This window comes from Mus caroli, chromosome 15 (genome assembly GCF_900094665.2).
Source record: "Mus caroli chromosome 15, CAROLI_EIJ_v1.1, whole genome shotgun sequence".
NCBI classification, from domain to species: domain Eukaryota; kingdom Metazoa; phylum Chordata; class Mammalia; order Rodentia; family Muridae; genus Mus; species Mus caroli.
Window position 1 is genome coordinate 16,309,408 of NC_034584.1, and position 24,316 is coordinate 16,333,723.

Consider the following 24,316-nt stretch of genomic DNA (forward strand, 5'->3'; position numbering starts at 1 on the left):
CAAAATTTCAACATGACAGGTTTTCTAATCTTTGTTATTTAGATAAATATTATCCAGATACAAAAGATGACCATTTACATAGGCAATTTTTCTGTTGTTTTTAGAAGGATATTTTAATCTCTGATCTCCATGGTGCCTGCCTAGGAGAATGAAATACATGACGTAATTATTCCCTTTTGCCAGTGCCAAATCTCTGTAATGAACACAATTCAACTTTGCATCTTATTGCCTGTATCCCTTTGTAATTAAGTGAGTGGTGTGTGTATATATTATCAACACACACACACACACACACACAGAGAGAGAGAGAGAGAGAGAGAGAGAGAGAGAGAGAGAGAGAGAGAGAGAGAAACAGAGGCATCTGGAGAGAGGTATCATATCTCTGAGCAAAGATTATGCCAATATGGAGGGGGGAAGTTCACTTTTCAATTCATGTCACTTACTACAGCGACACTTATCTTGCCTGGTTTTATTATCTAAGGAGAAAAGTTGGCATGAACAATCAGAATGTGAGTCTTTCTTTTATTCTCTTTGCAATAGAGCACACACAAAAAGTGCAAAGTTCTACCATTTAAAACACATAGCATTGATTCTTACCCCCACCACACTGAGCCATGAAGAAGAAAACCTTTCAATGCTTTCCATGCATTATATGCTTGAATTTGGTTTTCTCTGCCTCATAGCACTTCAATTTAAAAATAAACAAAAATATACCTAACATACCTAATGGCATAATGATGAGAAACAATAATCCCTAGATAAACAGACAACCTTGCTAGCAATCTCATTTTTGTGATTTTAAGACCATAATAGATTTGGTGGACTTTTTTAAATAGTTGTTGGTCTTCCCCATGGTTCCCTGTACACAGCAATGCTGTGTTATATCGGTCACATAGGCTAATTTTTAGCAGCTTGTCGGTGCTTTTCTTTACCAAGATGATGTAAACAGACCTGAGGATAGTCTCTCCCAAATTGAAGTTACTGCTGCTTGAATTAGAATCCTATGTTTGGAGTGAGCTCCTTATCTCCTTCCACTTTGAGATTAGATATGAGGCAATAGCCAGGATCTGTACTGTAGTAAAGGATTGGTGAGGGAATCCTGCAGTGGACCATTTGAAAGTATATAGTAGTTTAAAGAGGAATTACTACAAATATCTTTACAAGATTTGTGAAAACCTAGGTCCAAACTGTGCATGTTAGTAATGCCCATAACACCTGACAGACTGGTAATTGTAATGGTTTTTGCAAGTTGAACAAATTAAAGTCGACGTCTCATTGCATGGAAACCATAAAGACTTGATCCATTTTATGCAGTGTTTATTTTTTAAGTTCTTTCAGCCCAGTGATGACTTTTCCCTTGTTTACAATTATTTTTGTCTATTCCTTGGAAAAATATTTACATATAACATAATTTTAATAATAAAATTTATTTTATAAGCAGTCTTCTGTAGCTTTTTGTTATTAAAGAATTAATCCCTACTGAGCTATACTTAAACTTAGCTATACTTATACTTATGTACTTAGCTTACATATATATATACATATATATATATATATATATATCATATAATTTCTTCCACAAACAAATTTAAATTATTTAACTCCTTTGCTACAATACATTTTCTCACTTTTGTTTGTATTAATTTCAAGTTTTTTATTTAGTAGTAAGCAGAATCTTGCATAACCCTCTAATTTCCATGGTGTAAATTCTTTTTATCTACCTTTCCATGCTACATCTAATCTTCTGTCAGGTAATACTACAGGGCTCTCTATCCTACACCACAGGCTGGAGCATAATTTGGAATGAATTTGTTCTGTGTAGAGATGAGGATGGTCATTTCCATTCTAAATTCACAGCAATTGAGATACCCAGATTGGAAACAATGTTTCTACATACACACTTGGCAAGACACTGTCCTGTGTAAAATCTTACTGTCTACATGAGTGAGTTACAATAAAGTCAAGATTAAGTTTTTTATAGAGACTCAGTCAACAGAGCTATAAATATTACATTTCTCCATGCTTCCTTCACATGATGGACAGGTAACGAAATTGTTTTGTTTGTAATGACTCCCCAAGCTATTGTAACTTGTCACAATATACAAAGCTTGGCTACACCAAATGCATCAACTTATTTGTATTACTTCAGTGGAACAAAAGATTTCAGAAAGACACATTAATTTTACTCTCATTCAATGGTGACATTGAAAAGACATCATTATTTGTGCCAGTTGTTTGAGTTCTTGTTTTTAAATGGTACAGAGACTGTGTACTTGACATTCTTACTGACTTGTATTAAATTACTATCTCAAAATTACTGAATTCTTGGTATATACGTGACAAAGTTGCCGTTTCTTGCAGAGAACTCAATTGTTTAAGCAAAATTTTATTATTTTATTGTCTATTAAGATATAAAATAAGGTATTAAATAGTGAAAATCAGAGAAAGATTGTTGTGACTGAGGTATACATTGTGATTTGGATAATTTCATTGACTTAGTCTTATTTATTCAACAACTGCTTTTCCTTGTTCCAATATCCTATTGCCACTGAGCAGTGTCATAAAATGTCAGTAATAACTAATAAACTTTTATTACAGAAAACATGCAAATTTAAAACTCTAAATGTAAACACGAACAATTAAAAGAACCCATAATGCAGCCTGAGCAATTTCCACCACCTCAGAGTGTATGTTTGCATTGGTGCAGAAACATGTACCTGGGTGGCAAGGAACTCCTTGACTATTAAGTATCACTAATGATTGCCTGATAGTCATTTAACCTGTAAAGATCGAGACAACTCGGATGTATACTGAGTGTATTGTTTTGTTCCATGAAACAAAAGATTCAAACTCCTGGGAAGAGCAAGGACCGAATCATTCCCTCTCCGATCTGCCTCACACAAGCATCCATTTTCAAAACACAGCATCAGGTCTAAAGCCAGGTGCTACACTTTCTCATCTCCTAAATGTCCCGTTCTGCCTAGCTAGTCTAATGAGTCTTCCTAGAGAGGTTCAGCTTCCCCATTCATTCAAAGCACTCTACAATGAACGGTAGGGGGGAGAAAAGAACAAATAAGATGCATTTCAAATATAGGATTCAATTACTTTCCACAACTCAGAGACGTGTCAAAGGCACGCTGTGTTTTGTTTTGAGGGCGGGGAGATGACAGGGAAGGAATCCTGAGCCCTCATTGGCTCGTGACTAGCCACTGCAGCTGAGCCTCCCCAACACCCCCAACCCCCTCCACCCTGAGAGCATTATTGATCTGAAGGGTAAATGTGGAGGGAGCCACAGAGAGGGTCCAAGCGTTTCTGAGAAGAGAGGCTGACTCTTCCAGGAACAAAGTGGTGTCTGCTGGCTGCCTGGCTTGGGAACCTTCTATGAATTAAAGGGGACAAAATGAGCGGTCGTGGTTCGCTACAGTGATTGAGAAGAGGAAAGAGACTGAGAGGCAGAGGGAGAAGTTGCACCTTGGAGCAAGGCTGTGTTGTTGCATCCTGCTGCTGCTCTGTCTCCGTTGCTGTTCCTGCAGCTGCGTCTGCTCTCAGCCATCAGGTAAGGCTCCTTTTCTAACTAAGATTGGATTTCTGTGTGTGTGGTCGCTTCAGGGAACACGCACAGAGACGCATGCATGATTAATAAAGTGATGCCGGCTAGGCAAAGCTGAAGAAAGCTGTTCACGGACCTGACATCTAAATCTGAAGCTTGTGAATGATTTGGCTTTAGGAAACTTCAGCAAGTTCTAAACAAGTCTGTAGTCTCTACAGCTGTGAGGCTGCCTAGAGAGAGAGGGACCCGTTCGCTCCTACTGCACCTCAGCTAGGCTAAAAGAGCAAATGAAAATAAATGGATAAGCCATAAAGAGATGTTCAACTGGTTATTTTGTAAGAGCTCTCACTGTGTTTAAACGCAACACAACGCTTTAGTTTCAAAATGTCACCTCCCTTCACTACTTGCTTAACAGAGAGAAATTTTGAAACATTCTTATTTAAATTACAAGTATGAAACGATTTAATATTGCATTAGCTGGGTGTATTGGCATCTTGCGTTTTCTACCACAAAACTCACTTGGGACAATCACCACACAAGCTCAGGGTCATATATTATGATCTGGAAAAAATTTCAAAGCCATCAATTATTTGATGTAAGCAGAAAGATGTAAGGATTATATGGGACAGAGAACATAGAAGCTAAAGGTTCTTTCAAGACAAGTCTCCATATTTTTATAAATATTCTGCTTATCATGATTGGTTCTTGCACTCCTCTTATATTGAGAATATGGTGGCTTCAGTACTGTTGTACTTTGGGGTCTGTGATGCCTCTCACGGATACATTCTTCCGTTCTCTCTGGAGAGGCAACTGTCATACTTTTGGCCGATTCTGTAACCGTTTCTTAATTTCCAGATTCTCCTCTAGGATTTTAAAGCTCATTCACACAGTTCTCAGCAAGGAAGTCAGTTTATATACTTTGGAAAATGTCCATGAAGTATTCTCAGACTATATATGCTCAGTTTACATTATTCTAGAAATGACAAAATAGTGGAAAATCTAAACAAACATCTGACCTTGTTTTTTTATTTTATTTTTTTCAGTACACTTGATAAGATGTGAAAGTTACAAAATAGTACTTAAGTACTAGGCATTTACTGACGCCGAATCTCATGATTTCCTTGCATTAAATTTTGCCACATTAAACTATGCAATTTAAAATATCATTTTAACTTTTTTGACAGTGTTGCTTGTCGAAAGGAATAGATGCAGGCTGTGAATACCCCACTCCCTTCACAGAGTGTGCCTTCGGAATTGAAAGGCAGCTGCGTATTCTTTACTAGCTGTGAGCAGTTGATTGACACATTGTTTTGGAAGACTCAAGTGCAGAGCCATAAGCCAAGTGGGAACTTCCATTTAACTAACTGCCAGAATCTGCTTACTCAGCAACAACACGGGAGGGGCTCCTCAACCTGCTAAAGAAACTCTCGAAATAAAAAGAGAATCGTTAATAACATGAAATACCACTTAAGAATATAGTATCCTGTTCTTCATCAACTATACTACTTTAAAATCTAACTTCAAACATTAACCTGCAACTAAACTTCTTAGTCACAGAAAGGGAAGCATTTTTACCATGTCTACTGTGCTCCCCTAATACTCAATTGCTGTATACTTCACTTCCACTGCCTCGTGCTGTTTTGTAAGCTGTCGGGAGAGTTTTAAGCCCAGTGATTTTCTGACTAGAGCTCTCTTCTTCCACTGATCTGTTTAGAGATGGGATTGTTTCAGTTAATACCCACCAAAAAATACAGAGCTCACTTAGCAGCAGAGATTGTCATTTGTTCTCTGTGTTAAGATTTTGTGGTAGCAAAAAAACAAAACAAAACAAAACAAAAAAAAAAACCTTAGCTTATTGGAAAAAAATCCCGAATAATGCTTGATTTGACATACTTACCCCTGGATTTGAGGGCACCATTCTTTTTTGCTTACGTCAAGCAATTTTATATTTGGGACTGTGGCAGGTTTTATTTCATGGAATAATTTGTCATATAGGCTGAAAAACAACCAATCTTACGGTTTCATGCTTGATTCTTAAAATGCACTGTGATGACACCTAATTATTTCTGCTAATGAATTAAACCTGCAGATATTCTGTTTATACTGTGTTTATGTGCAATTTGAAGTATTAATTTCCTCACCTATACCTAGATGTCATGCTATTAAATCTAAGTGTATGTTAGAGAGATGCAGGACGATGCTTGTTTGCCATGTTTTCTTGTAACAATTCTAAATCTAAACCCTTGAATAATAAAATGACCTATTAGTACATCCTGTTACAAATACACTTACACTTCCAAAGGCAAGCATTGCTACACCTGTCTAATGCTAAGTAAGGCAGTATTGTGTCTGTTGTTGAGCAAATTACTGCTTTGTATATGTGATTATAGCCTATATTATCAGTACCAATCAACAGACAGCATTAAATAGATATTGTGGTTCCAATCCTATCTATATTAAAGCATAAGTAGAAACAGTCCATCCATTCTGCTTTAAAATATTGGCTCTTGCTTTTATGATGAATAAAATTAGTATTGGAAAATAAATTATTTCATTACACAAGGGTTAAAGTTTTAAGGAATTAACTTAGGCTTTCTTATTCCTTATTGATGACAAGTGGTAAGTATTTTAAAGGGTAGCAACTGTTAAAAATCACTTTTGAATTTTAGGCAAATGTATTTTTCCTAAATTGCTATGCAGAAGGGTTGTTACACGACAACCACACTATTAAAGGGAAATGTGTGTGTGATTGTGATACCGCCTCTGTATAGCATGATCATGATTCCTTAAAATTACAGTAGCATATGACAAGCAATATGGAATAAATAACATTTAGTCTTAGGACAAGTGAAAGATGTGTCCAAAGAAAAAAATGAATAAAAATGAATTCTACATGATGTAATTCTACTTTTATGATATTCTTGACACATGTTCTCAAAACTCAATTATACATTGATTACGTTTTATCATGAACTTTGACAATCATACCCTAACCATATCAAAATCAGAGCAAGGACAAACTATGCTATACATTCAATTTTATTATGGTTTTCATTGCATTAACATATTTACAATATGGGATAAATTAAATCTTTGCTATGCCCCAGTTATTTTATTTCCTGATTTTCACATGTAACCTTTATTCTATAAATAGCTACATGACTCCTTTATAAAGTAGTTCACATTACTGAGAATATATAGACACTTATATATCCACCATATATGGAAAATTATGTTTAAAAAGTATACATTTCATGCACATATATCTTCGAACTATAGTGAAAAGCTGAGGCTTAAGACTGAGCACAGATACTCATAGAAAGGGGGAGGGCTTACACACCACTCTCTAACTGATATGCTCAAATGTAAAAAGGGGGCATGCACTTTTCCTCAGAGTTGATGATGTGTTAGAAGGACTCACCTGTGAAGTATGGTGCTAGCTTCAGATATGCTTGATAACATCTTCAATTTGTGATGTAATTAAAGGTTCCAATGTTTTTGATAATGATTATTAAATACCAAAAACGTTCTTCTATGTATAAGTATGAGAATTTTGATTCCTTTACAGCCTGATGACATCCTGAATGCTGGGCTAAGATTTAAAACAACGGTATAAAATTACTTTCTGGGCATTTGGGAGCAAGATGTTTTACTTCTTGATTGTAGGCTTCTTGTACTACTTAATGTAGAACACTAGTATTTCGTTGGCCATACTCATTAGTGGACGTGTCCTCTGACTTTAAACTTTAACTGCAGAAGCCTGGGTTAAGGTAACAACAAGGCCCACTCCATTAGCTGATAAAACATGTTGACAGGATTTGTTACTTGTTGGACTTAGTTATCATGATGAAGATGAAACTGCCTTTAGGCTACTTACACAGATAATTATCTGGGCCACTGAAATGGCTTGATGCCTACAGACACCTGTCATCAAACCTGATGACCTGGATTTAATCCCAAGGGCTTCCATCATGGAAAGACAGGACCAACTCTTAAAAGTTGTCTGCTGATAAACAAAATGCCTTGGGTATAATACACACACACACACACACACACACACACACACACACATACACACACAGGCACACACTCACACACAAAGATGCACACTAATAAATGCAAAAATAATCCTTTTCTCTTTCTGTATAAAACCTTAACAAATAGGCATGGACATTACTTGCATTATGGAAGAATCACTAACTGTGAAGACGGCTTAAGTTTTAAAAGGGAGACCACAAGTAGAGAGTGGGGCTGCAGAGGTTGTTAGCAGTTAAGAGAGCTCACTGCTCTTACAGAAGACTGACACTTAGGTCCTAGCACTCTCATTGGGAAAGCCACACCTGCCTGTGCCTGCAGCTCCTGTAGTTCTACTGCCCTCTGATAACCTGTATGAGCACTTCACTCATTCACAAACCTGCTTTGAGACACACACACACACAAACAAATGGAAATTTAATGGCAGAATATAAATTAATATTATTACTGTATGATGCAAATTTATAGCAGAAAATAAAAATAAAACTCTTTACTTAGTTGTTACTTGTACTTACTTCTGAAGAAACGTTTAGGAGAGACTTCTAAAACAATGAAAATGTAATCATAGGCACTCCTTTTTTGTATTAGATATTTTCTTTATTTACATTTCAAATGTTATCTCCTTTCCTGATTTCCCCTCTAAAAACCCCCTATCCTCTCCTCCTCCCCCTGCTCACCAACCCACCCATTCCTGCTTCCTGGCCCAAGCCTTCCCCTACACTGGGGCATAGAACCTTCACAGAACCAAGGGCCTCTCAATATCCTAAAGGCTATTCTCTGCTACATTTGGAGCTTGAGCCATGGGTCCCTCCATGTGTACTGCTTGGTTGGTGGTTTAGTCCTTGGGAGCTGCAGGGCTATGGGTTGGTTGATACAGGCACTTCTAATGGCATGAAAACCAGCCAGAGATCTTGTATTCATTGGTGGTCCCATAGAGTATAATAGAGAAAAAAATTCACTGGTGTCCAGAAATATAGATTTGTAGCTACCATAGATTTAAACTAGTTTGTTGTATTGCTGTTATAAAAAGAATCATATATTTCTAGAAATATAAAATAATTATTTTGGTGCATAATATTGGATATTGATAAAATTTGTTACTGGACTTTGTTTTTAACTAATAATTTATAGCATAATTGCTCTACTTAAACAGTGTTGACATTGAAGTCTATGTTGTTGTATCCTGGCAGCAACTGCCTGTATTTTATATTTCTTGCCTTTCTTGATTCCCTCAAAAGGACCATGCACTGCTGACTTGATGTACACTATCTAGTTTTTTCTAAGTATATTTTACAAGTTTTGCACAATAGTGATATTCCCTAAAGGTTTATTTCTCAGAATGCATCTTTGTCCTTAAGCATGTTTCTATATCTACAATGAAATATTCTTCTGTGCTTTGTGAATCAATATTTCCATGAAGTTTTGCCATTCCTTCAAGGGATGTGATTGCTGGCAGATTTTAAAGTAAGATTTAGCTCCATTCCCTCTCTTCCTTAATTACAGGCAGTGGGACATGAGGTAAAGAGTGAAGCATAAGCTTTTGGCAGGGCTGGGATATATGTTAGTTAAGTGAGACTGAGAAGACTGAGATAAAATTCTGTAATCAGCCATAGCCTCACAGGAAGAAATTTTAATTTTCATAATATAATTTCAGCATATGTGTTAAGCTGTCTATGAAAGGAAGACATTCACTGCCAGGTAGATCCTGATAGAATGAATCTTCATATTGTAGTCATGTGATTGAGCATGGCTACTGGAATACTGAATTTAATAGGGTAAAAGCTTAACAGGAATTATAGGATGTTTATTCTCTAATACATTCAATAGTCTATATTGTCATTTAACAAGTACTTTGCATTCCTACATTTCTTAATAAGAACAATGAGTAAAATAAGATTATTCTTGTGGTATATATGGTATGTGGCCTGCTTCAGGCTGCAGGCTACTCACTCCAATAGCAGAAACACTGTTGATCAGGCAAATGTTACATTTGGAAACAAATATTAAGGCCAGGTACCTCAAAGCATGGGATAGAAAAACAGACATGCTGGCCTGCCTAAGGGATTTTGGTTGATTTTTTTTTATAAATTATAAGGAATAAAATTTAGAAGCAGCAAAATGAAAAACTATACAGTTATAACACTTGAAATATTTATTTATTTATTTATTTATTACTTAATTCTTTTTTATGGTCCAGATTTTACCCTCTCCTAGTCTACGATTTGACTGTTCCACATCCCATACCTCCTCCCCTGCCTTCAAGAGGATGCCCCCACCCCATCAGACCTCCCCACTCTCTGGATCCTCAAGTCTCTTAAGGGTTAGGTGCATTTTCTCTGACTGAACCCAGACACAGAAGTCCTCTGCTGTACATGTGTTGGGGCCCTCATATCAGGTGGCATATGCTGCCTGGTTGGTGGTACAATGTTTGAGAGATCCCAGAGGTCTAAGTTTAGCCTGCTGGTCTTCCTAACAAGAAACTTTCATGTGCTTTGAATTTTGTTACAATTTTATTTTTCTTCATTTTCATTCTCCTGTCAGGAGTGTTTTTGCTTTTGAACCTATGGATAACATCTTCTGAGATATCTTGGTACTCATTATAGGATTTCATAGAGTGTCTACATAGAGATTCAATAAAGATACAGGCTTCCTCACAACATAGGTGCATTTATTCCCCAAACGGTCTTCATCTCCAATTCTTTAATTGGACATCAGACTATGATCTTAGAATATGCAATTAATATTTACACTTGAATATTTAATAGTCATTTCAAGTACAATTTCCTCAAAACTAAATTCTTGATTCCTATTTACCTTGTATAGACTAAAGATACTGCTATTTTTGTTTTTGTAATCATGTTCGTCTTGGTGAATTACACAATGTCCTCAGCACCTTCCCATAGTGCTGACAAAATACTGGAAACAAACAACTTTAGGGAGGCTGTTTTGAAATGCCCATTTGTAGTCACATGCCTCCAGTGAACTTTCTGGTCAATGATTCATCTTAATATGCATTGTATTATCACTTTGGGATTCTCAGTAAACAGAAAGGGAGGGGAAGAGAGGAATGCATGGATGGAGGGAAAGAAGGAGGGATGCAGGGAGGGAAGAAAGAGGAAAGGACGCTGAGAGAGGAAGAGGTCATCCTTCACTTCTTCCCTTCAAGGAGATTTCCCAGTGATTTTTCTTTCCTCTAGTGGCCAAATATTGTAAGGTTGCCCTCACTCTCAACAGTGTTGCAGTAAGGAAATAGAGATTTCATTACATTGTGTTTGAACAACATTTATAAATGAGGTATAACACATAGGAAGAGCTTTCTCCCCAATAGATTGACACTTTAAGATCACTCCTGAGACCTTCCTAGTCTCCCCTTATTCAACTATATATTAGTTCTGATGGATTCATAGTATCTAAGTCTAGAGGAGATATTATATACCTTCAAGTGAAGTACTTCTCATGTCCCATACCTACAGTCACCTTTATCTCAGTCACTCTCATTTCAGACCTGGATTGTACAATAACAACCAAATTGTTCTGATAATACCTTTGCAATTTTTATTCCTCCATAATAGTTTATAGCACAATGTCCAAGTATAAAACCACCTATGTTACCATCAAAGAACTACTGTTGTCTAAGAAACAAGGGATATCTGAACTTTCCCCTTTCTATCTGTTTTTAACTCCCCAAACTCTTCCTTGTCAATAACTGTCATTCTCTTTGAGCTGCACAGTTTATTTCAACTCAAATGAACTTGTCATAATTTCTGAAAGATATCTTTAGGCATTATTTGTAAATTATATTTAGTTTCCAAAGTGAATCAGGACCTTTATTCATCTGCAAATTTTCTTAATAGTACCAGGAGAATATTTACTATTTCATTGGATTATACAAAATAATTATGTCCCTGGATTATGTGAAATATTATTAATTGCATTATAGATGTTTCCTACTTTAAAATGTATTGAATTAATTCTTGTTGACATTAACACATTGTGAAAATGATGTACATTTATTAAAAATTATTCTTTGAAATTTGAGGTTTTCTAGTGCTAACCATATGCAATGTTATACTCCTAAAATTCTGGAAATCCATAGGACATCACAATTACCATCTCTCCATGCCCTCATAAGAATAAATGACTGATACTAAGACATAATACTTCAGTATAGTATATTACTGAAGTATTATGGCTAGTAATTTAGGTATTTTATAGGTAAGTTAAGAGTAAGTTCTATTTATGATAGTTTTCTTGATATGCAACACAAATATAATCCAGGAACTTTTATATTTTTTTATGAAATGAAAAGCAAGTTCCATGATAGAAAGTCATCATAATAGTGTCTGGCACCGGAAGTCATCAGTAAGAGTGGTGAATAAGTATTGAAGGAATAAGTACAAGCACAGAAATTCACCCAAACCTATGAGTACATATAAACATGCTCGAAGATTCTGGAGAGCATTAAAGGAACCTTTTGGGAGAAGGGTGAGTTGTACAACTTTCGGTTAAATTGACTGTTTATTTAAAACTTGGCCTACAAATACATTCACAATGCACTACATCTGCACACATTTATACTTATTGCAGAATCTATGTCCTGGTAAATGTTGAAATGAATATAACACAATACAAATGCTAAGTATATAAAAGCATGTAAAAGTTCAAGGCAAGATAATGTGGAAAAGTACTGGTCATTTCAACTCAAAATCCAATGCTGTATTATTCTAAAATGGCCCAGTTTTTCCTTGTCATCTACCATTAAAATAAAATGAAATGGGAACACTCTAAAGGTATGGAGACTGACAAAGGTTTGCCTAATTGGTTCGAGATTCGGTTTTGTTTCTGAAGGTTACTGTGGGGATTGTGCATTAAGAGCTGGATTTGAGTCTGTGTAGTGTCCAGAACAGCTAAAGAAGCAATTAAGTGGTTTAGTCCTAACACTTTCTAAGATTTAATTCAGTAGCTCTCTTCAGAAGGGCACTGCTAATTCTTCCTGAATTACTCCTGCTACTAACTGCACTGCCTTAATTTGAGCAGTATTCAGAACTCGATTCTCTCTAATGGAGTTAATTGCACTCCGAAAGTCCATCTTGAGTGGAAACTTAATTCTTTTTGTGGAGTATTTCTTGACATACTCCTCTCTCTTGTTTTCAACTTGACACTTCTACATATTTCTGCAGAATAATATTGCAACTACAGTGTTCCTGGGTTACAACAGCTTCTAAGGAAGATTATTCAACAAATCAAAGCATGTTAGGTATCTAAAGCTACCTCTAATTTTGTACATGCTCAGGTTGTCTGCTCTAATAGACTCTAAGTCCTTGGAACATTAGCAAATCTCAGAGCTTTTAAACAGGCGGTGACCTATTCATTTCGAGGGCTGCTTCAGTGAATCACAGGCTCACTTAGGTTAATGACAGATCATGGAGCTGTTCTATTTGCAGTGAGCTAAGTTGTCCATTATCCCTAACATCCATGTGGGTCATGTCACCACTTCCAAATAGTGTTGATCTTCCTTATTCGTTAGATTTGCAAGCTGGTGTTTGGGACCTTACTATGGAAGTTAGTGAGCTCTTTTGACTGATCACTGTAGATGAATGACTGGATGCATGTGCCCACAGCAAGGAACTCAACTGAGTCTATTTTCTTGTGAGAATAGCAACATAGTAATTGCTTATTCAGATTTCATTTGCTCATCTTCTTAATAAGAAAGATAAATATTTACTCTTTCCATCCAAGTCTGTTCTTTTTTTCCTTTAAAATTACTGTTTTACCTTCTCTTGCAAGGATTTTGGAATACAGGAATGACCTCTTCCCTACTAAATATCCTAAAAACAACTGACATGTCCATGAATAATGTTCCCATATGCATGTGACTTAAACACAAATATACATAGACATCCATATTTGTGCCACCTCATATGTAGAAGCCTACCCATAATGTGTTAAAATGTTATATTATCCATAAATATAATCAGCAAGCAGCCAAATTGTCTCTATTGCCAACATGACAATTGCTTATTTTATATTCCTGTTAATTTTGTGCACCATATCTCCAGAAGCATACATCTGTGTTAAGATGTCTTCAAAATTGAGGGGGAAACACTGGAAAACATACTTTATGTGCTTTTCAGAGCATTTTTTAATGTCCTCACATTTCAACTTTATCACTCCTGTGTGCACTCTTATGCACACATAAAAATAGACACATGTGCACACAAAAGAACAACTTCCTCACTGGAATCTCTAAAGCTAGCTAAGTGTTTCCCATAGAAGAAAATAAACACTTTTGGCACTAATTCTTCCTAAAAATGAAATACTTTCACACTATGCTGAAAGCTATGGAATATGAATGACAGTAGGGAAACAACTTCATTTATTCTTACTTTGTGATTTACAATAGTGATGACAGCCATCGGGGTGATGAACAATGGTGAGTTCATGTGTGCGTGTGATGCCAGTTTCAGAGTTGTGCAGACAAGGAGAGTTTGTACCGTGTTCTGGCTCTGTTAGTGAATTAATTTAAAGATGGTCCATTAGTTCATGTCACTACAGAAAACTGGTAAGTTATGAGTATTCTTACAAACTTGAATTGGAGGAAAAGATCCTAATATTGTGAATTCACAGAAAACTAAACTGAAAAATTATTGCATTTCGCTTTCCAGTCACAATGCTATGATTAATAGCTTTAACTGAGAGCCAAGATATTTTCATTAGTGGTTACTTAACCAGTTTTTGTAAATGGATATACTTGTCCATTCTTTCATGCCAAAAAAAAAAAACTTTCAAACTTTATAAATATAGGATGATAATTTTGGGATAAAGTTCTAAAATTACCTTTAAAAACAATCCAACCCAACCCAACCCAAACAAACAAACAAACAAACAAAACCAGGGCTTTCCTCAGGAAAGGCATCTGTTTTCACCTTATAATCTGTCTCCTGAGAGACTCTGCCAGAGTCTGACAAATACAGAGTCAGATGTTCACAGGCAACCATTAGACTGAGCACAGGGTCCCCAATGGAGGAGTTAGAGAAAGGAATGAAGGAAATGAAGGAAGGGGTTTGCAACCCAATCTGAAGAATACAATATCAACAAACCAGAGCTCACAGAGTCTAAACCACTAACCAAGGTGTACAAATAGAGGGACCCATGGCTCCAACCATATATGTAGCAGAGAATGGCATTGTCAGGCGTCAGTGGGAGAAGAGGTGCTTGGTCCTGTGAAGGCTTGATGCCCCAGTGTAGGGCAAGGAGGCTGGGGGGGGGGGAGAGGATGATGAAGCACCCTCATAGAAGTAGGTGGAGTGGAGATTGGATAGGGAGTTTCTGGGGGGAAATCAGGAAAGGGGATAACATCTGAAATGTAAATAAATAAATTATCCAATTTTATAAAAAGGAATTAAATAGAACTGTAAATGACAGTGCTCCCCATGGATTATTGTTCGTTATTTAAAATATATCTCATGTGAGTCTATGCCAGTGCCTGGCAAATACAGAAGTAGATGCTCATAGTCATCTATTGGATGGAACACAGGACCCCTAATGGAGGAGCTAGAGAAAGTATCCAAGGAGCTGAAGAGGTCTACAACGCTGTAGGTGGAACAACAATATGAACTAACCAGTACCCTCAGAGCTCATGTCTCTAGCTGCATATATAGCAGAAGATGGCCTAGTCGGCCATCATTGGGAAGAGAGGCCCCTTGGTCTTGAAAACATTATATGCCCCAGTACAGGGGAACACCAAGGCCATGAAGTGGGAGGAGTGGGTAGGGAAGCAGGGTGGGGCGAGGGGAGGGTATAGGGGACTTTTGGGTTAGCATTTGAAATGTAAATGAAGAAAATATCTAATAAAAATTGGAAAAAAAGAAAAAGAAAATTGTACTGTGTGAGTTAGGCATAAGAGAAAGCAGTTGTTTTGGGTGACAAGATACCAAAATTTTAGAATTTCTTTCAATTCAACCTTTCCTTATTTCAAGAGCCACAAGGAAAGAGAAGCATCGTTCATGGACGCTACAGGCCATTCTTTATCCATGGTCAGAATTAGAAAACTTCCATTTTTTCCTTTTGTTGTCTTGTTTGTTTGTTTGTTTGTTTTTAGTTGTGAATATGTAGGTACAGATTGTTCCTGATTTACAGTGGTGTGATTTGCAATTTCTCTGCTTTAGAATTACATAAGTCTATGTGGATTTAGAGCTTAGTATTTCAATCATTTATGTAGAAAGTATATACAATATCTATGCTAAAAATGCTGGCTTCTCAATGGAAAATCATATGCAGAAAGAGAGTCAAAGGACAGTGCACAACACCTTACTCTACAATGTTCTAGACTATGTTCAATGTGTTAGGTGTATTAAATTCATTTTTACTTACAGCATTAGCAAAGATGAATGGATTTTCCAGGGTGAATCCCTGTGAAATACAGGAGCATCTGTGATAATTTTAGACATCTGCATTTTAAAATACTTTTGAGATTACTTATTTAACATTATCCATTTCAAGTCACATGTTTACATTTTAGGCGAAGCCATCTGGAGGTGAAGTCTAATCCAAGAAATGACTAATAAGAGCTTTATTTAGGCCTCCACATAGTACCAATTCCTTACATGATATTTTAGGAACTTTTCCCCCAAATATAACCTGCTCAGGCTTTTTAACTGCTGTCACCTGATGCTCTTTAGTTATCTAAATAATAATAATTATTTTTAACTACACTTTCAGATTTCATTATAAATTCAATGCAACTTCATGATAAGAAAAAAACAAATTTGTTACAGCCGAACGTTCATAGGTCAAAGTGTTCATTTCTGCTCCTACTCAGTGAACTTTTGCTTCCAGAGACAACGTTTCACACCAGCACCTCATAACTGAACCACCATATAGCCTTTTCTAGATTCTTCTCACATTATTGCAGGAGCTCCTGTTTATCTCTATCTACACCCACGCCCAAAGTGATCTCACCCAAGTTCATAATTTTAGACACCATATGCTGAAAACTCCAAAATATGCATCTCCAATCTCTGATTTACCCAAATTTAATCTCTATCCATGTGCTTTACTAGGCATATAAATTAGATTTCGGATGGGCATCTCAAACCTAGATGTCCAAATTGAATTCTTAGACTTCACTCTTAAATGTTTGTTATTTGAGTTCACTTAAAGGGGCCAATTCATCCAGTTAATCAACCTGGAAAGTCTCAATCAATTTCTCACACCCTGATCTTATTTCACATTGCATAATAATCTCCATAGAAAACCTCTTACCCCTGTATCCAAAGTATATGGAGATCCTCTCCAGTTCTCAGTAGCTCTACTTATGTCTCTACATCTCAAGGATAATTAGCAGTGACCTGAGTTATTAGCATAGCCTTTAATTATTAACTTCAAGGGCAGCTTTAGCCCCTTAAAGCATGTCTCATTAAGGGATTGGGCTGCAGGTCGTGGTAGAGCACTTGCCTAGCATACTCAAAGATATAGGGTCAATATATGGTACTGTGAAAAAATTGTATTTTTTTTTTGTGTCCCTTTTTTGTTTGAGGCTAATGAAGCTTCCTAATTTGTCTCATAAAAGACACACATACCTAAATAAATAATAGATTTAGGTACAGATTTAGGTACAGCACAGACACTTATGAATAAATAACAAAATATATTCAACAAAGAAAAAATTTTGACCTCAATGAAAACTATTTCCTTAAATTGTAACTGTATCGAAAATGTGAATTATGTGTTAGAAGAATAAAATATTGCATTTATGTAAATGCTACATTCGTGGCTCTGTCAAAATGTGTTGCTGTTGTTGTTTAATTGTTAATAAATTAAGTGGTGAATCATCATCATTTTAATGAAGCTTCAATCATAGAAGCAGAGTTCCCTTTAATTTTATGAGTGCAAGGAGTTTAATTTTAGAATGATTTATGCAAACGGGGTGAGATGTGAGGTGGAGTTCAGCAAGTGAGAGGGCAGCAATGAAAGATAGAGTAGTGAAAAGAACTGTTATGTTATTGCTGTCTCAAGGTTCAATGAGAAGCAACAGAGATGACAAGGCTGTCTGGCAAGCCAAGCATGTACAGTCATGTGTAGAAACATGCCAGCTGCTCATGCTGAGGTCTATAAGAAACCATTTTTCTTCTGAGTAGCAATCTGTCTGGAGTTATACCTGTCATCAGAATGTAAACTGGAAGAGAGCCCACACATGTAGTAAAAGAATGAACAGTGTCTATCTCTCTACTTATGTGAGAGTCCAACAAGCATCACTCTACATTGTTCTTTGAAAAGATCCAATAATCCTTTACTGCAAAAGAACATGTGTACAAACCACATGCACACATATGCACTCTCTCTCACACACACATACACACACACAATCAAACACACACAAATTAACTGCAATCACTGCTCATCAACAACCATCTGTGGAAAACATCTGTGCAACCTTCTCCCAGCTTGTCAATAGTGACAGTGCATCACACTATATAGATTTATATCTCATAGTAGCATCTATACTCATCTCTTCTGTCCATTTTCACTTTTACATACAAGAAACTGAGCTTACACCTACCATGGTAATTCTATGATTCCAATAAATTGCAGTTACCACGTGAAATATAGTGAACAACTAATAGTTTATTATATTTCATCTTGTTTTGTCATGTAGTACAGTGTACCCTACCAAAAACAACAAAAATCTATTTCTGAGAAAATGTTCACTGGTAGTATTTATTCAGATGTATATTGAAAATGGTTATATAATTGTTTTCAATTTTATCATAATGGAATAATATGTGTATTCGAAATATCAAACATATACTGCCATTATGACACATAAATGAGCAGTACAAATGACAATAATTTGATGGAGAAGAATTATGTTTTTAATTTGTTTTTTTTCTTATGTAATATCAGTCATTGTACATTAAATTTAAGCATTTGTGATCATATTTTATCTTCAATATTTCATTTAGCAAGCTGTCAGTAGTGGTTTAACATGCACCAAAACTTGTTTTAAGCATTATAAAAGTAATTATGGAAAGAGACTATGTTATGTCTAGACAGAATTTTGCATTCTAATATATTTTAATCATTAAAACATATGACATTAAATTACAGCTGTATTGGAACAAACAAATTTAAGTGATAACTTTTTTAAAAAACTTATCATGTGCAGTCCTTCTGGACTTGTCTAGCTTTCTGGTTCTAGTTGTTACTGTAGACAGTTAACACTCTGTGAGCTGCCGTAACCTGATTAGTTACATGCTTGCACTAATGTTTCAGAACTCTCTAAAACAGTGCTGTAGTTTTTCCATATTACATGACATGTTTTGTTTATTATTTCTTTGAATAATTCACCAATCATAAAATTTATTACCTAATGTATTTGCTTTTCAATGCAGAATACTCAAATTAGAATATTCCTTTCTATGAAAACTATTCCTATTTATCTAAATCAGTCAAAGGTTATAAAGAAGCTTTTCCAAATTTCTGTTTGCCATTTTAGGTTCCCTTTTTAGATTTGGTATCTATTTCTGACCCAAGAATTCTTTTTAAGGGGATTATATAATGTCCATAAAGGAAAGACCATTCCATGTGTCCCTTAGGCATGCACTGCTGTTGTAAATAGTAGCTCATCCACTCTTCCTAGAGTCAAAGAAGATAGAACTACAGGTAATGTTTTAGGTGAACTTTGTCTTAATTATTTTCTTATTGCTGTTATAAAAGACTAGTGCAATTAATAAAAGGGAACATTTATTCAGGACTCACAGTTTCAGGGCATTAAAATAAATGACAATCAAAGCAGGGTGAACAGTGGATGAAGGCACGCATGGAATACATATTGTTTGAGATGTTTCTGGGAGCTAACATCTGATCCAAAAGCTAAAGGCAGAAAAAAACATATTGAAAGATCTTGGGATGGCTTAGGCTTCTGAAACCTGACTTTCTCCCAGTGACAGACCACTTCCCAAAAGGTCAACCCCTAATCCTCCCAAAACAGTTCAACAAACTTGACACCAATAATTCAAATATATGAGCTTATCATAGCCTGTCTCATTCATACCACAAGTTTCATTAATTTAGTTTACTAAAAAAGTTTAATCCACAGACATGACCATTTCTATGTGAAGAACGTTCATTTCTTGCCTCCAGTCTTGAGTTCACTTTTCCATGGACATGTGGATCAGAAAAGATGGAGGCAGTTATAAGAATATTTTAATTAATTAATTAAATTGCTCACTTTGAATTTGACTACTGTTTCTGCTTTTGCTTCTCTCTTCCCAGACCTTCTTTCATCCTCCTCCCCATTCACTCTTCCCTTTCTTTTCAGAAAAGAGGAGGTCCTTCACCGATATCAACTAACCTTGGCATATCATGTTGCAGTACTAATAGTAGCATCTTCTATTGATGCTAGAAGAGGCATCCCAGTGAGGGCAAAGGGTCCCAAAGGGAGGCAACAGAGTCAGTGACAGCCTCTGCTCCTGCTGTTAGGCGTTCCACATAAATACTAAGTTACAAAAGATTATATATATATATATATATATATATATATATATATTCAGAGGGCCTAAAATAGTCTGCTAAATATTCTCAGACTGACGGCTTATTCCCTGTGAGTCTCTATAACCACATGTTAGTTGATTTTGTAGGTTTTTTTGTAGTGTACTTGAAGCCTCTGACTCCTACAATCCTTCCTTTCCATCTTCCCCAGGATTTTAAATCTCCAGCTAATGCTTGGGTGTTGGTCTCTGCATCTGTTTCCATCAGTTGCTATATAAGGCCTTTGTGATGAGAGTAATACTAGGCTCCAGTCTGAAAGTATAGCAGAATATCATTAATAGTGTCAGGAGTGGGCTCTTTTTCGTAGCATGAGTCTCAAGCTTGGCCAGTCATTGGTTGGCCATCCATTCAATTTCTGCTTCCTCTTTACTGTGGTACATCTTGCAAGACAAATTTGCCAAAGTCCAGCCCTAGTGGAGGGAGGGTTCTGAGAAAGGGGGAATGGGGGCAGAGCTGATACAATAATAACTCAGAGTCAGTAGTGGATGCAAGCTGTCAGTTAAAGTGTTCTCTGTTTGCTTGAGGATGCTCATCATTCTTACTACTTCTCCTTTATTCTTCCTTCCTCATTCTTCTCATCCTTTTTCCTTCCCCTGTGCAGAGAGGGTGAACCTAGGCTTTTATTTAATAAAGCTACGTAAGTGGCTTTGACAACTATTAGTACTTTTTTTAGAAATTCTTAATTTTACATAAATGTTATTAATCCCAAATCATTAGTCCCAACCCCTGGCTCCTTAAAACAGAAAATAAACACAAAACAAAAGCACATTTCTATAGTTTTTACAGTCTGTTCTTTATGGGTAGGAGGGCACGACTCTTGCAGTTTCCTGATATAGCAGACAATACATAGTCTTCAGTAACTATTTTCTTTTAAGAACAGAAAGGTGACTACTAAGGTTAAAATAGTTTTTACAAAGTTTTAAAATGTATGTAAGCAAAGCAGCTAGCTCTCTCTGATATTTCTCCAGGCAGTGTCATCTCCAATCCTGCAAGTAGCTAAGAGATGGAGTACTAAGTTTTTATATGCTTGTACATCATTTTTTTTTAATTCTCTAATCTTTGTTTCCTTTTCCTAACAATTTCATGGTCTCATTAGTTTCTTTCTAATATTGTTCATTTCTAGATCATACACAAGCCTTTCTCTTATAAGAAAAATCCAGCTATCATTGATCATTTGCTGTTTTCTTTGCTTGAGATTTTTTTTTCAGATTCCCTCCTTTTCTACCCATGCCTTTTCTTATTGAGACCACTTTAACTCTTTATCCTTGATGTTCCCAAGTACATTTGTGCTAGTTAATACAGCAGTAATTGGTTGAGAAAGTATGTATATCTCCTCATAATTTGACCAATTTTGACTAAGTGTGACCAAGTCTTGCACTGAGCAATTTCTACAAAGAACCATGTAGGCTTTTATGACCTCTGTAGTTATTTTGTCTAGGTCCTTTCCCATGGCTCTAAAGGCCAAGTAGAAGGTCTTTTCTCATCCCTCACCACCCCATGACCACCTCCATTCCTCTTTCCTGATAACTGAATCTGTTTCATTTATTATGGAGTGATTAGCTCTTACTAATGGCAAGTATATTTCCCAGAAACAGAGGTTGAAAATAAAACACATAAAAGTGACAGCAAATCAACTTCAGGTTAACTTTAGCCCATGTGGGGAGCAATGACCTAGTGATGCTCTTGGGGTAGGAATTGTGTCACACCTCCCTTTACGCAGCCATGCCAGACCTGTCACAAATTGTAGGTTGAAATTTGTGTGACTGATTTGGGTTCAGAATTCCCTTCATTGAAAATGTTGCCTGGTTACAGGAGATGGTCAGTTCAGGCTCCACATCCTCCATTGCTAGGAGTATTAGCTAGGGTCACCCTCTGGGATTCCTGGGAGTTTCCATTCCCCTTGGTTTCTAGCTCATCCCAGAGAGGGCTGCTTCTCCACATCGATTCCAGTTGTCTCTCCCTCTCTTCTTCTCTCACATGATCCCTCCTGTTCCCATCCCTACCCATCCATTGCCCTCTCTTCTGTCCATTCCTAATATCTATTTTATTTCTCCTTCTCAAGTGAGATTCATATGATCCCCTTTATACACTTCTTGTTACTTAGCTTCCTTTAAGTCTCTGGCTTGTAATATGTTTATTCTTTACTTTATGGTTAGTTTTCACTTATAAGTGCGTATATGCCATGTTTGTCATTTTGATTCTGGGTTATCTCACTCAGGAAAACCATTTCCAGTTCCACCCATTTGTCGTCAAATTTCATGATGCCATTGTTTGTAATGATTGAGTAATAGTATACTGGATACATGCACTACTTTTGCTTTATCCTTTCTTTGGTTGAGGGACACCTAGAAAGGTCAAGTGTCTGAATGTTTGTACAGATCCACAGTTGCTTTTTTGTAAGTGAGTATTCTAGCCAGTTTTATGTCAAGTTGACACAGGCTAAATTCATCAAAGAGGAGGGAACCTCAACTGAGAAAATGAATCCATAAGATCAAGCTATAAGATATTTTATTATTTATTAATCAAATAGTGCAGGTCTCAGCCAATTCTGGGTAGTTCCACCCATGGGTCAGTGGTGCTGATTTCTTTAGAGAAGCAGATTGACAGAGCCATGGATAAAGAAGCCATCAAAGCCCACTCAACCTAGGCTTCTGCATCAGCACATCTTCCAGGTTCTTTACTTGTTTTCAATTCCTACTCTGGCTTCCTTCAGTGATCAACTAGACTGTGGAAGTATAAGGCAAATAAACTCCTCCCTCCCAAAGTTGTGTTTTGTCCTAGTATTTCATCACAGCAATGGAAACCCTAAGATGGTAAGAAATAATGTGAGTGATGAGTGATGAGACTAATGGTTTGTTACTGGAGGAGCTGGTATTGAACAAAAATACCTTCAAATCTAGTGTGACAGAAACAAAATAATGCCATGCAAAATCATGAAGATATCAGAGATACAATAAAGACAAAGGAGAATCAAGAACCACCTCATCTTCTTGTTAGATTTAGCTTCATCTGAACAACGTGCATCTGTTTGCTTTTATGCTATCATGAGGAAATAGATGATTAACTATGAAAGAAAATATAATATGATTATAACATTTTCTCATGTGTAGTTTATAAGGTTGTTATTCATTTGTTTATATTTTTTAGTTATTGTGACTTTTTTCCAAATTAAGTATCCATACACATCTAAGAATATTGTATACAAAGAGGTCAACCCTCTATATACTGTTTGCAAAGAGATGCTTCATAGCAATATTGAAATAATTTTACTATCATTATTGTATTGGCCTTTACCATTACCAATAATGGTAATCATAAAATTCACATCAAGTGTACTGAAAGTTTACATTTTAATATGAGGTTAATAAATTCTTTCAAGAGTAATATCCATGTTCTCTTCTCAATATCACAAATTGCAAAACAGAAACACAAATTTCTAAAGGATTGCCTGAGTCTTTGTTTTATGAGACCCTTCATATGTTTGTATTTTTCTAAAATTTTCTTTAACTCTTTAATGCTTATGGGATTTAAGCTTACAAATACCCTCAAACACCCTCTGTCCTCTTTCTTTCTTCTTTGTGCCACTTGGCTTCTTCAGACACACAGAAAACTTAATCTCCCTTCTTTACCACCATACCCCTCACCATTCCTCCTTTCCCTTTGGTTTTTCTTTTCTCCTTCCTTTATATAACTTACCTCTCCACTTTCTTCTTCCTTTTATTTTCCTCCTTTCCCTGTTATTTGCTATTCCCTCTGCTATCAGAAGTTATACTTAATGATTCCTCATAGTAAAATTAAAACGCAAAATATTGTCAACCAGAATAGTACATGTTTGTTGGAAAATTCTGTTATGATACACACTTAAAATAATTCTTTATTAGTGAGTTAAGTACCAGTCATACATTAGTTGGATGCTAACATTCTTAATCACTTGAGTGCATAATTTGCATCAAATAATTATAATCTGATTTAAATAAAGTCGAGTTGAATGTTTTCCTTATTTTTCTATTCAATACAGGATCAGAAAAGGGGTGTTTTAAACTACACTTATTTTTAATTCTTGGTAAAATTGTCCACTGTTTTTGTGATAAACAATGTAGTTAAAACAAGTATACATAATTACTATATACCTTGAAAATATTTTGGTTGGTATTGAAATATAATTAACATTAAATTTTG

The 24,316-nt window shown here is 36.0% G+C and overlaps 1 protein-coding gene across 2 annotated transcripts in view; it reads left to right on the forward strand.

Moving 5' to 3' along the window:
• Window positions 1-3,277: 3,277 nt before the first annotated feature.
• Window positions 3,278-24,316, forward strand: part of Cdh12 (cadherin 12) — a 1,068,420-nt gene continuing 1,047,381 nt past the window's right edge. For both annotated transcript variants that reach the window (XM_029469980.1, XM_029469979.1), the window contains exon 1: window positions 3,278-3,556. The gene's annotated coding sequence lies outside the window, so the exon portion shown is untranslated. The remainder of the gene's footprint in view (window positions 3,557-24,316) is intronic.